At 39.3% G+C, this 14,973-nt stretch overlaps 1 protein-coding gene across 1 annotated transcript in view; it reads right to left on the bottom strand.

The window, feature by feature from the left end:
• The window catches only part of RASGRP3 (RAS guanyl releasing protein 3), an 89,403-nt gene that overhangs the window by 43,753 nt on the left and 30,677 nt on the right, over positions 1-14,973 (bottom strand). Inside the window, exon 3 of the mRNA XM_015064220.3 lies at positions 1,099-1,231. The gene's annotated coding sequence lies outside the window, so the exon portion shown is untranslated. The remainder of the gene's footprint in view (positions 1-1,098; positions 1,232-14,973) is intronic.

The following is a 14,973-nucleotide window of genomic DNA, read 5'->3' on the forward strand; positions in this document are numbered from 1 at the left end:
GTTTATCTTTGAATATGTACATATTTATATGAATATGTTCTATAATATTTTTAGTTTGTTTTAGTACTTTAAATCAGCTTTTAGTAAACAGCCTGGGATAGAGGTTCCTTCCAGCTTTCTAGACTTAATAGGATCTGTCTATATTCATAAGAACTTGGTACCTCTTCCAGGACATTTTGGGGGCAACACTTCTCTTATTTCCTTAATGTAAATTCTGTCAATCCCATTAAAAGTCAAGATTGGACAATTGACAAGTTTGATTACCCTTCATGTATATATAGACACTTTTTATCTTATGAACTCTTGTTACTGAATGGTAAATATATTGCTTAGAACCAAATGGCCTACATTAACTAAACTAGTTTCTCAGGTCAAATCTATAATTATTCAGTTGGTCTACTTTTTTTTAAATTGTTTAAGTGTTTATTTATTTTTGAGAGAGAGACAGAGAGTGAGCAGTGGAGGAACAGAGAGAGAGAGAGGGAGACACAGAATAAGAAACAGGCTCCACGCCTCTGAGCTGGCAGCACAGAGCCCAACGTGAGGCTTGAACTCACAAACTGCGAGGTCATGACCTGAGCTAAAGTCAGATGCTTAACGGATTGATCCACCCAGGCACCTCTATTCAGCTGATCTTCTTGAGGAAGGTATTACCCTTCCATAAGGGGTTAGAAAGAAATAATGTGGTACCAAAGACCTGTTACTATGTTTGGGGTTATATTTGTGATCTGCAAGGAAGGCAGCACATGAGAGCCAGGCAGGCCAGGCTCTCCAGTTACAATCTGTTTCTGCAATCAGTAGATGTGTCTATGTCCCCACTTAGCATTCTGTCACCTGCACATGCACCTGAGATCTCATTTTATTTGTGTGGCTATTATTGTGTCTGCAACTGCTTTTTCAAAAGTAAAGCTTCTTTATTATAAAAGCAACATATATTCATCGTTTAAAATAGGACAGGAAGGAAAAAAAGTTGCCCGCAATCTCACCATCCAAAGATAACTCTTGTTAATATCATAGCACGTTTCTTTCAGTTTTCCTAGGCATATTTATTTTGGCAAGTTTCATATGTAATCTACAATGGTTTAAATAAATACTTACCTACTGGTTTCACACAGATAGGTATCCAGGTCTGCAAGAATGTTAAGGGCAGTTGTCATTCTTTGAAAATGCACTGGGGATGCAGTCTGCAGAACTGGTTTATCCAACTTGAATAATAAGTACTTTGCAGAACCTGATAAAAGAACATAAAGAAATCCCCAGACAAAGTTAAATAATAGAAACCCCAAAGAATCCACGTTGTGTTAAAACATTTCCAAAACCCTTGAGTTATAGGTGGTTTTCGAAATTTTGTCCATCTCAAAGTCAATTAAATAAAGAAAAATATTCGAAATAGTTATTTGGTGACATGGTATTTTTTAAATCAAATAGCTATTTTAAAAAACCAGCCTATTAAAGTGCTGTAAATGTGGCAAAAACCAAAATTTATACACATAGTGTAAAATACTATTTTAGTCCAAATACACTTGTACCATTGGAGTACTCATTACGAATTTCCAAACACTGACCTTGGAATGTTAGTAAATATCTAAAACAGTTTGTTGTGGTGATCATCAAACTCTGACTCTAAATCATTCCTGACTGTCTCAATGTGAGTGCCAATGTTATTTTAGTCCAGGTTGTTTAGTCTCCCAATGGTTTGGGACTTGCTTTAGTGTTGATAGGTATTCTCTGGCTGAAATGAGAATTATTGCTCCCCAGCATACACATTTTCTCACAAGTCTGAAAAGGACACAATAAAGCCAAAATTTCCCCAGGGCTTGAATTACTTCTATGAGAAAAGTTCTCACTTCAAAAGGGCAATAGAGTTCTGTTGGGTGTGATTCCAAAGGCCATGATGTCTGCCTGCAGCAAAAAGTCTTTCATTAACATGAAAGCCTCTGTCTTCAAAAAATCCTTGTGAGGTTGCCTAGGACAAAAAGAACTATGCTCCCAATTTTAGAAATAGTAAAAAGGAGTCAGCTCCATGCAGCTAGCATTAACGGACATAAATTAGCACCCCAGCCTCTTGACTCAGAACTTTTAGAGTCTTTGAAAATTGGATTTCAGTCCTAGATAAGCAAATGTGGGGGAGTTTTACTTACGTCTGAGTAAAATGCCAATATTGCTGCCTACTTTACTGGATTGTTGAAGGAGTTACAAAGGTAACATAAAATACACCCACCATATGTCCTGTAAAATACTGGGTGCTCAAGGGAATGTTCTTCCCTTCACCCACAGTATCTCTTCCCTTCCAATATTTAAAGGTCTTTAAGTTGAGGACTTAGGTGAAGTATAGGACCAATATGATGGAAGTGACAGGAAGAGAGATGTTAAGTTAGAGAAGAAAAAAGGAAATAGGAGAAAAAACATTGTGACACTAGAGCTTCTAAAAGTGGGGCAGGTGGCCTCATCAGCAATGGAATCCCATTCCTGAAAGTTCTTGAGCCAAAGTAAAGTAATGACTGTCAGAGATGTTGTGGGCTTAATTCCCAGAAGGTGTCTAGGAAGCATGCCAAAATGACAGCAAAGGTTGCTCCTGGCTCCAGGATTACAGAATTTATAAGTTGAAATATTATATGTAGTAAAAATTCAACAAACAGTTTTGAAATGATGTTGGCCATGTTAGAACTTCCAAAGACAGTCTTGTCTATAGCATTATCTCTATTGCAATAAAAAACTAACAAAAACCCTTAAAGACTCTTCCCTCCTAATGGCAGATATTGTCTTTATATATAAATGACCACAAATATGTCTTGGCTTTTATAGGACCTTCATATGGAAATAAGGGGGTTTCTCTAAATGCCTAAAACCTTAGTGAAAATGAGTGGTAATTATTACAAGCCTTTAAACCTTAAGGATTAACAACTAATTCATCCTAGCATTTGTTGTTCTGGCCACGTTCAAGCTGAATCTCCCTTTCTCACCACAGACACAAGATTGAAAAGGTGTTATGATTATATTCCCTAAGACTAAGGAGAATCAAGAATATTAAGTTCAGTAAGAGAAAGGTTAATAAAGCTCTGCAAAATAATGAATTTATTTGACAAATATTTACTGGGGATTTATTAGACACCAGATATTAAGTAAGGTACTGGAGTGGCTGGTAGACAAGATTGGGGGCAAGCAGAGAAGGGGATAAATGGGTAAATGAGAAACACATAATTCTTATACTCTAGCAAAGAATTAAACAAATAATTACAATAAAGTATCCCCTGAAGGGGAGGGGCACTACTTTAGTATAGGAGCGAAGCGAGTTTTAGCTAGGCAAAGAGTGGATGGGAATATTGCAATTATGAAAAGCTGAAAGACATTTAGAATGACTGAAGTATTGAATATGGCAAGACATGAGACTAAAGAGTCCATAGGGGTAGCTCATGAACAGTATTGTAAGTTATATGAAGGCGTATGGGCTTTATCTGAAAGGCAATGGGAAACCATTGTTTCAAAGATGAATAAGAGAGCGGTGTGATCCTACCTAGATTAAAAAAAAAATTTAACATTTATTTATTTTTGAGAGAGAGATGAGAGGGAGAGAGAGACAGAGCACGAGTGGGAGACGGGCAGAGAGAATCCAAAGCAGGTTCTAGGGTCTGAATTGTCAGCACAGAGCCCAACACGGGACTGGAACCCACGAACTGTGAGATCATGATCTGAGCTGAAGTTGTACATTCACCTGATATGAGCTGATAGAGCCACCCTGGCACCCCTAGATTTTTTAAAGATCCCTCCAGCTGCAGTGTGGAAAAGAGATTAGTAGACACCTACACTGATGATGTGGAAAACAGTAGTCAATTATAACCATCCAAGCAAAAGATGATTGCTATCTAAACCAGTGTGTGGCAACAGAGATGGAGGGGGGTGGTTTGTTACAGAATATAATTTGAAGATAGACACAAGATTTGCTGATCCGATGGCTTTGGGGAATGAGCAGAAAGAAGGAATCAGGGATAATTCCCAGGTTTCTAGCTAAACATTTGGTTGGGTTATGGAGCCATTCCCTTGAGATTGAGAAATTGAGGGGAAGGGGAAGGAGTAGGAAATTCATGGTGGACAAAAGACGAGTTCACTTTTAGATGTGTTGAGTTAGAACTGTCTGAGACGTCCAAAGGGAAATGCTGAGTTAGCTTCTGGATACCCATTACAGACTTCTGATTTGACACCTGAGCATATTTAAGTGCTAATCAGTTGGAAAGGAAAATTTAAGGAACAGGAGAAGAATTTAACCTACATAACAAGGATCCCGAGAAGACAGAAGTGATGGAGCCATGCATAGGTGGAGGGATTTACTTTGGATAATGTAGCAGGTCAGCTTTCTCATTGTAACAGCAGGAAAGAGGGCAAAATAGGTAGAGATATATGTAGATTTGTCTTTTTGATAGCAGGAAGTCAAGGAAGGTTCTGTCTAATCACTTCTATTTACTCTAAAAAGAAGGAGACAAGGTCATCTGCTAGAAGGTCTGACGTTTATCAAGAGGAAAAAATATGCAACAGATGTGGTAAAAAGCACAGAAGAAAGAAACAGAATTATTGGGCTATTTCCCATTATTTCCATTGAGAAGGCTGATGTTTCTTTTCTGGAGTTTGAGAGTTTAGTGTTCCTTGTTCTGTGGGTGACATCATTCGTGCCACGTTTCTGAAATTATTTAACTTTTCTGGAACAACTTATATGGCAAGTTTCTTCTTTATGGAGCAGGCAATTCTGAGTTAATGCTGTTATAGTCCAGTCACATGTGGTTTCCATAACTCAGAGCTAAAGCACAGCGGGCATTTGCTAGGTAGTTTCCACACAAGGGCATTCCTTCCTTCTCCCATTTTACCCAGCTTCGCTTCAAATGGTGAGGAAGAAGACAGATACTATTGGATGTGATATAATAAAGAAATTGTTTGTCTCTCACCCTTTGACTTGATCCAGAACACTGCATTCTGGGCAACTATAGCCTCAGCCACCATTCCCATGTCCTCTATCTTCCCAGTTAGGATTTCTGTATCTCTGCCCTACCACGTACACACACCAATCTCCTCATTATCTATTATCTTTAAAAAGGTCATAAATAACAAGATACATTACTGTTCCCTCTCAGTTCACTCTTCATATTTGGCATCCTTTGCTTTTTTCTGCATTGGTCTTCTTTTAACTTTAATTTTCCTTCTCATTGTTTTCAACATTACCTCTCAACTCTGAATTTCTCTTTCTACCTTATTTCCTCCAATTGATTACTCTTTCTCTTCATACTCTGTCACAACCTCCTGTCGTCACTGTCAAAGTTGATTCTATCACAAACCAACCCAGATAGTGTGTACTAAGGAAATGAGCCCAGTGCTTAGACCAAAGTTACAACATTTTAAATGGGCCATGGTGACCCAGAAAATAAAGTATCCCACGTTTACAGACAGTAGAGTAATAACCCCAAAGGTAATTGAACAAATGACATACAGGATAAGCAGCCCCGGAAAACGGTGTTTTTCTCAACTCTAAAAGTAATTTTTTTCATTCTTGTCTTAGATGGGTTTACCTAATGTGATAATGAGGTTTTCCTGAGTTTTAAATTGTTGTTGTTATTGTTTGTTTTTTTTTCTCTTGAAAAGAGCTTTTTCTAAATCGATAGGGCATTGATAATCAGTGTTGTTGTGGGGTGCCTGGGTGGCTCAGTCGGTTGGGCGTCTGACTTTGGCTCAGGTCATGATCTCACAGTTTGTGGGTTCAAGCCCTGTGTTGGGATCTGTGCTGACAGCTCAGAGTCTGGAGCCTGCTTCAGATTCTGTGTGTGTCTCTCTCTCTGTTCCTCACCCCACTCCTGCTTTGTCTCTCAAAATAAATAAAAACGTTAAAATTTTTTTTTTAATTTTTTTTTCAACGTTTTTTATTTTATTTTTGGGACAGAGAGAGACAGAGCATGAATGGGGGAGGGGCAGAGAGAGAGGGAGACACAGAATCGGAAACAGGCTCCAGGCTCCGAGCCATCAGCCCAGAGCCTGACGCGGGGCTCGAACTCACGGACCGCGAGATCGTGACCTGGCTGAAGTCAGATGCTTAACCGACTGCGCCACCCAGGCGCCCCAAAAATTTTTTTAAAAATAAATAAATAATCAATGTTGTGGGTTTTAGAAAACAAAGTAATAATAGTTTCTTCAAATACTACTTGTTGGTGGCATATAATATGATACACATAATGTTGGGAAAATTACTTATAGTTAAATCTTAGAATATCATTTTGTTAAAGCAAAATATCATTCTCCCCATTTCATAGATGAAGAAATTGAGCTCCAGAAAGGTTAAATTACTTGTCCATGTCATATTACTAGTTAAGTGGCAAAGTCAGGTCTGTCCGACTCTGAAAATTTGTATTTTTTCTACTACCCACACAAATTTTAGCTGTTGTTAAGACTTGCCTATTAGATCAATTTCTAGGCATTGCCTAGAACAAATGTGTACTATGCCGTGTTTAGCTTCTAAGCATTCGATCACTGGCTCTATTGTCTCAAGATGAATAACCATCATTATTACAGCAGTTTGGCAATTCAGGGACTCACTGGTACCAAATACTGAATGGAAGTCAATAACCAGCTCAGAGCTCATTCCACAAGGCCCCCCTTGTAGCTCCGGTCAACAATTAAGTAACAAGGCTAAGCGGCATTTTGTTTATTTTTTCTTGGTTACTGGTATTTACTATTGGCAATCAAACGAATATATTTACATTTAGCAGGAGTTAAATGAGAAATGAGAATCTTGAAGAAGCTTTAGCAATAAATACGAAATTCCAAAGTCCAACCAAGCAGGTATTTTCCTAGCATTTGGCTGAAGCTAAACACAGAAGAAAACTGATATATACACATATTAGACATTTGCAATCAGATGGTTTCCAGATGAACACATTCAACTCCTTGGAAAGGTTATGACCTACCATGGCAACTCTAGTGTTCAAATTGTAAATAGGATCCCAAAAGAAGATTCAGAACGAGAAAATGTTTAGCCTAGAAGTTAAAATTTTAAACTTTGGGAAAACAGTTTTTATGAAGATCAATGTTTTCTCCTCAAGATGCCAGCATTATATTCATAAGAATCTCATCTGTGGCACTAATGCTCTGGAAGGACCTGATTCCAAATCCCCTCAAGTAAAGTCACTATCCCTTACCCTTTGACTGTTCATTTACTCCAGATTGAGCTTGATGATGATGATGATGTTGGTGGAGGAGGAGGAAGTCATTGTTTTGAATGCTACCTGGGTCCTCATCGTGTTGAGTGCTTTACCCATTGAACTGTGGGAGGCCAGTATTCTCCCCAGTAACCTAGCAATAAATAAAACACAGCTAAACATTGTTCCTTAATTGTTACCAAAATTGTTAGCAAAAAAAGGCCGTGTGAGATGAGCTCTGAGCTGGTTCAGTACTTGGTACCAGCACTAAAAGGCTCATGCCTCTGTGCCCACCAGGAGCAGCAAGAGGTTTTCAGTAACTGGCATGGCTAAATATAACTCTTAGGGAACCAGCCACTGGGCCCAGATGACAATCTCAGGGGTTAGCATCTACACAAAAGAGAATGAAGGTACTACACAGAAAGCCTCTAAGAAGCAAAAGAATGTGAACGGAAGGCACAGCCAGCAGTATAATCTGTTTCACAGGAATGCAGCCAGCAGTATAATCTGTTTCACAGGAATGCAGTAAGAACCACCAATATACTGGAAGGCTGACTTAAAAAGTATGTCCATGCTTACAGAAAGGCATTTGTTTGGCTGAGCAAAAATAAGGCCAATGATTAAGTATCTGTTAAACATTAAGCACTGGAGGTGTAAAGAGCCCATTTTTTAAAGTTTATTCGTTTTGGGGGGGGTGGGGAGGGGAGAGAGATTAAGAGAGAGAAAGAGAGAGGGCGACACAGAATCTGAAGCAGGCTCCAGGCTCTGAGCTGTCAGCACAGAGTCCACTGTGGGGCTCGAGCCCATGGACCACAAGATAATGACCTGAGCCGAAGTCAGGTGCTTAACCAACTGAACCACCCAGGCTCCCCTAAAGAGTCCATTTGAAGGGCCTACTTCCCCTGCAGGATACAGATTACAAACTGTTTTTTGTTGCTATTGTTTTTTGTTTTTTTAATTTTTTTTAAGTTTTTATTTATTTTTGATAGACGGGGGGAGGGGGGGTGGCAGAGAGAGAGAGACAGAGAGAGAATCCCAAGCAGAATCACAGAGCCAGACATGGGACTCGAACCCACAAACCATGAGATCATGACCTGAGCTGAAACCAAGAGCTGGACACTCAACTGACTGAGCCACCCAGGTGCCCCTGTTTGTTTGTTTTTAGAGAGAGCATGAGCAGGGGAAAGGGGCAGAGAGGGAGAGGGAAAGGGAGAGGGGGAGAGAGAGAGAGACAGAGAGACAGAGAGAGAGAGAGAGACAGAGAGACAGAGAGAGAATTTTAAGCAGGCTTAAAACTGAGTGTGGAGCCTGACATAGGGCTTGATCCCTCGAGCCTGGGATCATGACCCGAGCCAAAATCAAGAGTCTGACACTCAACCCACTGAGCTACCCAGGCACTCCATAAACTGGTTATTATATAATAAGGATCCCATTACATCCAGTGTCAGGGAAACATGCCCAGGGCATTCTGGGAGCACAAATACGGGATCAAATTTAACCAAAGAGATCTGAGAAGGCTTCCTGAACAAGGACACTTCTGGGATTATTAAGTTTTATGGGTCACAAAACTAGAACAGAAAATACCAGCTAAATTCAGTGGTATCAGACAGCAAAGTAGCCAGAAATATCTGAGCTTGAATCCAGAATTGGGCAGGACATTGATATCATCAACCTGTTACCAAGAAAGTTACCCTCAGAGCAACTGGGTGGCTCAGTCAGAGCTTCTGACTCTTGGCTTCAGCTTTGGGCATGATCTCGTGGTTCCTTAGTTCAAGCTCCATGTCAGGCTCTGTGCTGATAGTGCAGAGCCTGCTTGAGATTCCCTCTTCCCCTCTCTCTCTGCCCGTACCCCACTCATGTGCTTGCTCTTTCTTTCCGAATAAATTTAAAAAATTAAAAAAAAAAAAAAGAAACTTTCTCTCACAGGAAACACACACACACACACACACACACACACACACACACACACGACAATACTTAGAACAAGAGCTGATGACAGTAAAATGATTTTACTCAGGGATGCACTGAGTTCTGAACTGTCATTGGATTTTTCAAAAAGCATAAGTAAATGGATACACTAAAAGAAGAACGGAGGCTGTACTATGCTGCTTTATTAGTAGTGTTATTAATTTTGTTATCCAATTTTACTATGGACAGTGATAAGCTTTAAAAACTAAATTTCTTACACTATTCTAATGCTAACTCCTGTATACACATGCAGACCCATTTGAAGAGGTAATATTAATTTCTCCTTTGTAAGTGAAACTGTTCTATGTTATCATCTAAATGAAAACATTTTGCTCCTGTTCAGAAACCGGTATGTTCATAGTACTCTTTTGAGAAATGGTAAAGTCTCAGTTTGCGATTACTTCTGAATTGGAGCGAGACCTTTTATTGAAACCAATTAAAGATAAAGTATAGGAACAAAAAACATTAGTTCTGCACCCTCCATTAAACATATATAGCTTGAGGGCCATAATTAGAAGGCTCCACTTAATGACTTTGTCATTTTGTATGATTTCAGGTGTTTCTCCTCCAGCAAACGTTTCTTCCTTTCTCTAAAAGGAAGACATATCTCAAGAGGTGGTGACATCTCTCATCTTCTCATTTGAGGCATTAACTAATTTCACCTTACCCCTGCAAAGAAATCACTGTGTATACCAACAAAAGAGAAAATATTAGTGACTAATAAATGTCAGTGGTGTCTGAGGTCCCCTTTAACTTCTCTAAGGCTTGCTTTCATCATCCCTAACACGAGAGAAACAATATTACTGTGCCTTCCTCATCAGAACAAAAACAGCCCACTTAAAAAAAAGGCTTTAAGAGCATAAAACACAATGGAAAATAAAAAAGGAAATTATGAAATGTTCCCAACTATATTTGAAAAGTGATTTTGGAATTTAGAGTGTATTCCCCTATTAGAACAACATTATAAATGGATTAATAGCATATTACATACAGAAGATAAGGAGGTCAGGGTATCTATCAATGCCGAAAAGAACTTTTAGAATTCTCATGGACTATAGAGGTTGATAGTACTACTTTGTGAATATACCAAATTACCCTTTGGAAATTTTGTAACTCCTAGAAACATGAATCAGATTCAGATGGGTATTTTTCTCTTATTAGTGGATCTAGAGAGACACAGGAAGAGGGAAAAAAGACAGAGGGAGAGGAAGATAGCTTTTCACAAAGTCACTATTAAAGAGTTGGAGGACGCAAAAGACTGGAAACAAGGATTTTGTTGATATGCTTATAAAAAGGGAGAATTAATGAATTGGAGCTAAAGTACTAGCAGTTTAAGTAAATACGAGGTATCTTTCCTGACCAAAACCAGAAACAAACAAAGAACATCAGCTCCCTATTGGCCTCCTCTCCTATCGCTCTCATCCTTCACAGTCAGGTAGAATTTGCTGGATTGATTCCATGCCCTCTTCAGAACACTCATATCAAACTCCGTCCACTTCTCCCTTCACTCGCTACTCCCACACTTCACCAAAACTACTCTGGCAGAAGACACCACATTCACCCCAAGGCTCAGCAGCTTTGCGTTGCCTCTTGACCACACTCCCCCTGAAATTCTCCCCTTGGATGGTTTTCCTGGCAACTTCTCTTCCCTGGTTTTACTCCTGTGCCTCTGGTCACACCTCAGACACACACAGACTCCTTTCTTACTGCTGGGGGTCCACAGGTATCCATGCCTGGACTTTTCTTCCCACCTCAGACTCTCCATGACAAACTCATCCACAACCATGGCTTCAACTACCACTCCATGTTGGTAACTCCAAAAGAAAATGAGGCCAGATGCATGGTATACTGTAGAGGTCAGCGAGTGGAGGCTGCAGATGGGCAGACCTGGGATCATATCCCAGCTCTGGCACTTAACTGGGGGTGCCTTTGAGAAAGTTTTACTTAGCTCGTGGGTACGTTTTCATACCTTACCATCGCACATTGCTAGCGAAGATATGAAATGATACAGCTTTGGAAAACAATTTGGCAGTTTCTGAAAAACTTAAACAGAGAGTTACCATATGATTCAGCAAATTCATTCCAAGGTATATACCTGAAAGAATTGAAAACTTATGTTCAGAGGCGCCTGGGTGGTTAAGTGTCCAACTCTGGATTTTAGCTCAGGTCATGATCCCATGGTTCGTGAGATTGAACCCCACATCCGCCTCTGAACTGACAACACAAAGCCTGCTTGGGATTCTCTCTCTGTCTCTCTCCACTCCTCCCCTGCTAGCATGTGTGCATGATCTCTCTCTCTCTCTCTCTCTCATTTTCTCTCACAAAATAAATAAATGAACATTTAAAAGAAAAAACAACTATGTCCACGCAAAAGTTTATACACAAATGCTCAGCAGTAGTAATCATAATAACCCAAATGTTCAAACAACCCAAATGACTATGAACAGCTAAATAGACCAACAAAAGGAAGTGTATCTACGTGATGGAATTTTATTCAGCCACAAAAAAGAATAAAATACTGATACATGCTGCTACGTGGATATACCTTGAAAACATGATGCCACGTGAAGAAAAACATACAAATAAAATGAAATGAAATGAAATGAAATAAAATAAAATAAAATAAGATAAGATAAAATAAAATGCCAGACCACAAAACAAGCCATATATTGTATAATTCCATTGGGATGAAATGGCCAGAATAGGCAAATTCATAGAGACAGAAAGTAAATTAGGGCTTCCAGGGGCTAAGGGAATGGAAGCACGAAGAGTGACTCTAATGAGCTCAGGGTTTCTTTTTGGGGTGATGAAAATGTTCTGAAGTTTGATAACAGTGGTTGCTTTATAACCTTGTGAATATATGAAAAATCATGAAACTATACAACTAAAAAGGATGGATTCTGGTAGTATATGAATTATATTTCAATTCTAATTTATTAATTAATTAAAAATTATGTCTTCTTCACCCTCCTACCAAACTGTTTTATTTCCTTCCGTGATGTACGGCTTCATCTGCCCCGGCATCCCATGCTGGACACTGAGGACTCATCCCAGATTTCCCAGATTTCCCAGCTCCTCCTTTCCCCCTCCCTCCACAGGCAGGTCTGATCATGTACCTCCCAAATGCTTCTCATCTGCTCCCATCGCAGTTCCTCTCCACTTCCACTCTCGGGTTCAGGTTGCCATTACCTTTCCCCTGCTCCACGGCAGTGTGCACTGTTGGAAGTTTTCTAGATTGACCCTCAGTTATTCTAGAATGTTATATTACTATAAAATGAACTTCTTTTCTATGTACTATGGGCTGAATGTTTGTGCCCCCGCCTAAATTTATATGTTGAACCCCTAATTCCCAGTGTGATGGTATTTGGGGACGGGGCCTTTGGGAGATAATTAGATCATGAAAATGGTTTGTGGTTTAAGCCACCCGGTCTATGGTATTTTTGTTACGGCAGCCTGCACTGACCAGGACATCATGCTTTGCCCATACTGTTTCTTTTTTAGAATGTTTCCCTTCCCCTCAATAAGTCTGTTTGGCAATCACACACTCACTTCTGAAATGCCTATTTGAATTCTTCTCCTCCCTCCCAGCTCCTCCAGGCAGACTTTGGTACTCAGCTTACTGACTTCCTTTAGGCTTTGTATGATTTATGTTACCAAGTGGTTCTGTCTCCTCAGTAATTTCTTAAGAACCAGACTGTGTCTTTTGTCTTTCTAGCCCTCAACCCAGAAGTGCATCTGATATCTGTCTATGGTTATCTTTCTCTACCACCTTCTTCTTCCAAGATGATCTGCAAACGTCAGATTTCTTTTCCACTGTTTTTCTCTAATCTTATTTTCATCTTGAATTTCTTCTTCTATTCAGTGAATTTACTCCTCTTACATTAACATGCCCATGATGGAATTTCAAGACATGCTTCTAGATTTTTTATTACAGATTGAGGTTATAGAGAATAAAAATGCACGGAAAACTTCTTCCAGTCATTTTATCATTTATTTAATAAACACTTATTTCTGTGCCAGACACTGTGATTAACACCATGGCAGAGGTACAAGATTGTATCAGGCATAGATTGTAATCTCAGAGGACTTAAAATCTAAACAGGGAGCCACAAAATGAATAGAAATTATGATACAGGGCATTATGAAAGAGTCACGAGAGAAGTAATAACTTCTGACTCACAGAATCGAGCGGTGCCTTAAAGCATGAGGGGGGCTGCACTGAGTGGAGAAAGAAGGAGAAACCGCATGCAAAGAAAACAACACTGAAAAAGGCAGAGAGGTGTGGAGAAGCAGGAATACTAACAGAATGGGGCTCTTAAAACTGGATTTAAAGTTCACATGTGTTCATTCCTTTCACTCAATCAACATTGAGACAGGGAGAGAGAGACTGTCGCGTTCCAAGCATCACAACTAAAAGCCACTGTGAAGGTCCATGTGATATAATCCAATGCAGCCCTCTTCTGGGTCCGTGCAGGCTTTACACATTTTAGTCATTTAATGAGTTCTGAGTAGGCTTGATTGATGGTTAAGGGCCGACTCTACAGACAAACCACTGACACCAAATTTGACTCCTGTACTTTCTAGTATGTGGCCTTGGGTAAATTATGTAAGCTTTATGGTGCCTCTGTACCTTTATCTATATAGTTGGAGAGTAATAGTATCTATGTTGTAAGGTTATTATGAGAATTCAATGAGTTAATACAGGTTAAATGCGAATTAACTGTAATATAGTACATTCTCAGTAAGTGTTAGCTACTATTGTTTTTTCCCTGGTAAATGAACAAAAAGTGCCCTCTAACTATGGAATAAAATGATTCCTATTTACATCATGTCTCTCAAAGTTATAAGCCACGTGTATTTTATAGACACATACTCATTTGGTGAAAGAAGAGAAAAGGCAGCATAGGCTAGAAATCTGAATTATGAAATGAGAGCTAGTTTAAATCCCATTTCTACTAATTGTACTGTAGTCCCATATTTTCTTAAAGATTCCATAATCAGTGGAGCACCAGCGTGGCTCCATCAGTTAAGCATCCACTGGACTCTTGATTTCAGCTCAGACTGTGATCTCATGGTTTTGTGAGTTCGAGCCCTGTGGGGCTCTGTGCGCTGACTGTGCGGAGCCTGTCTGGTATTCTCCCCTCTTTCCTTCTCTCTCTCCACCCCTCCCCCATTTGTGCTTTCTCTGTCTCTATCAAAATAAATAAACTTTAAAAAGATTCCATAATCAGGTTATTACTATGTAGTATTCATTATTTTGGGAGGATAAAGTAGCTGTCTCTAGACATACAACCCAACTATTCATATTCACCTATTTATATTTTTACCCATCAGTTACAATCTATTTTTCAAAGAAATATCTATCAAGCATATAAGATAGGTCCTTACAGGGATACACAGACACATACATGTCCCCAGAGAAGTTAAAGAGCAGGAAATTTTAGTAGATACATATAGAAATCTCAGTAGTATTTCATATATACCAAAGGGTCATGAATAGGACCCCAGTCTTGACATTGAACTCATTCTTCTCCAGAATGGGAATAAATGCATGTCAGGTTATCAAAACCCATAAAAAAATGTTCTTGAGATTAGATAGAACACAAAAACATTTCCACCTAAAGTTCTGCTGATGGAGATACTGGTCACAATAAGGATGTTGAAGAGTTGAAATAGTTAGTGAAACCGAGCCAGGCACTAAAAATAGAATGAGAGCCTTGTTGGCTTCTGTGGTAATTTGTGGGGATTTCACAAGTCCCCATGTTCACACAGTTTTAACCCCTCGCCAATCTTTATCTTGCCACAAGATCTCATATTTTCAACACTTCTAATT

The sequence above is a fragment of the Acinonyx jubatus genome, chromosome A3, assembly GCF_027475565.1.
Source record: "Acinonyx jubatus isolate Ajub_Pintada_27869175 chromosome A3, VMU_Ajub_asm_v1.0, whole genome shotgun sequence".
NCBI lineage: Eukaryota > Metazoa > Chordata > Mammalia > Carnivora > Felidae > Acinonyx > Acinonyx jubatus.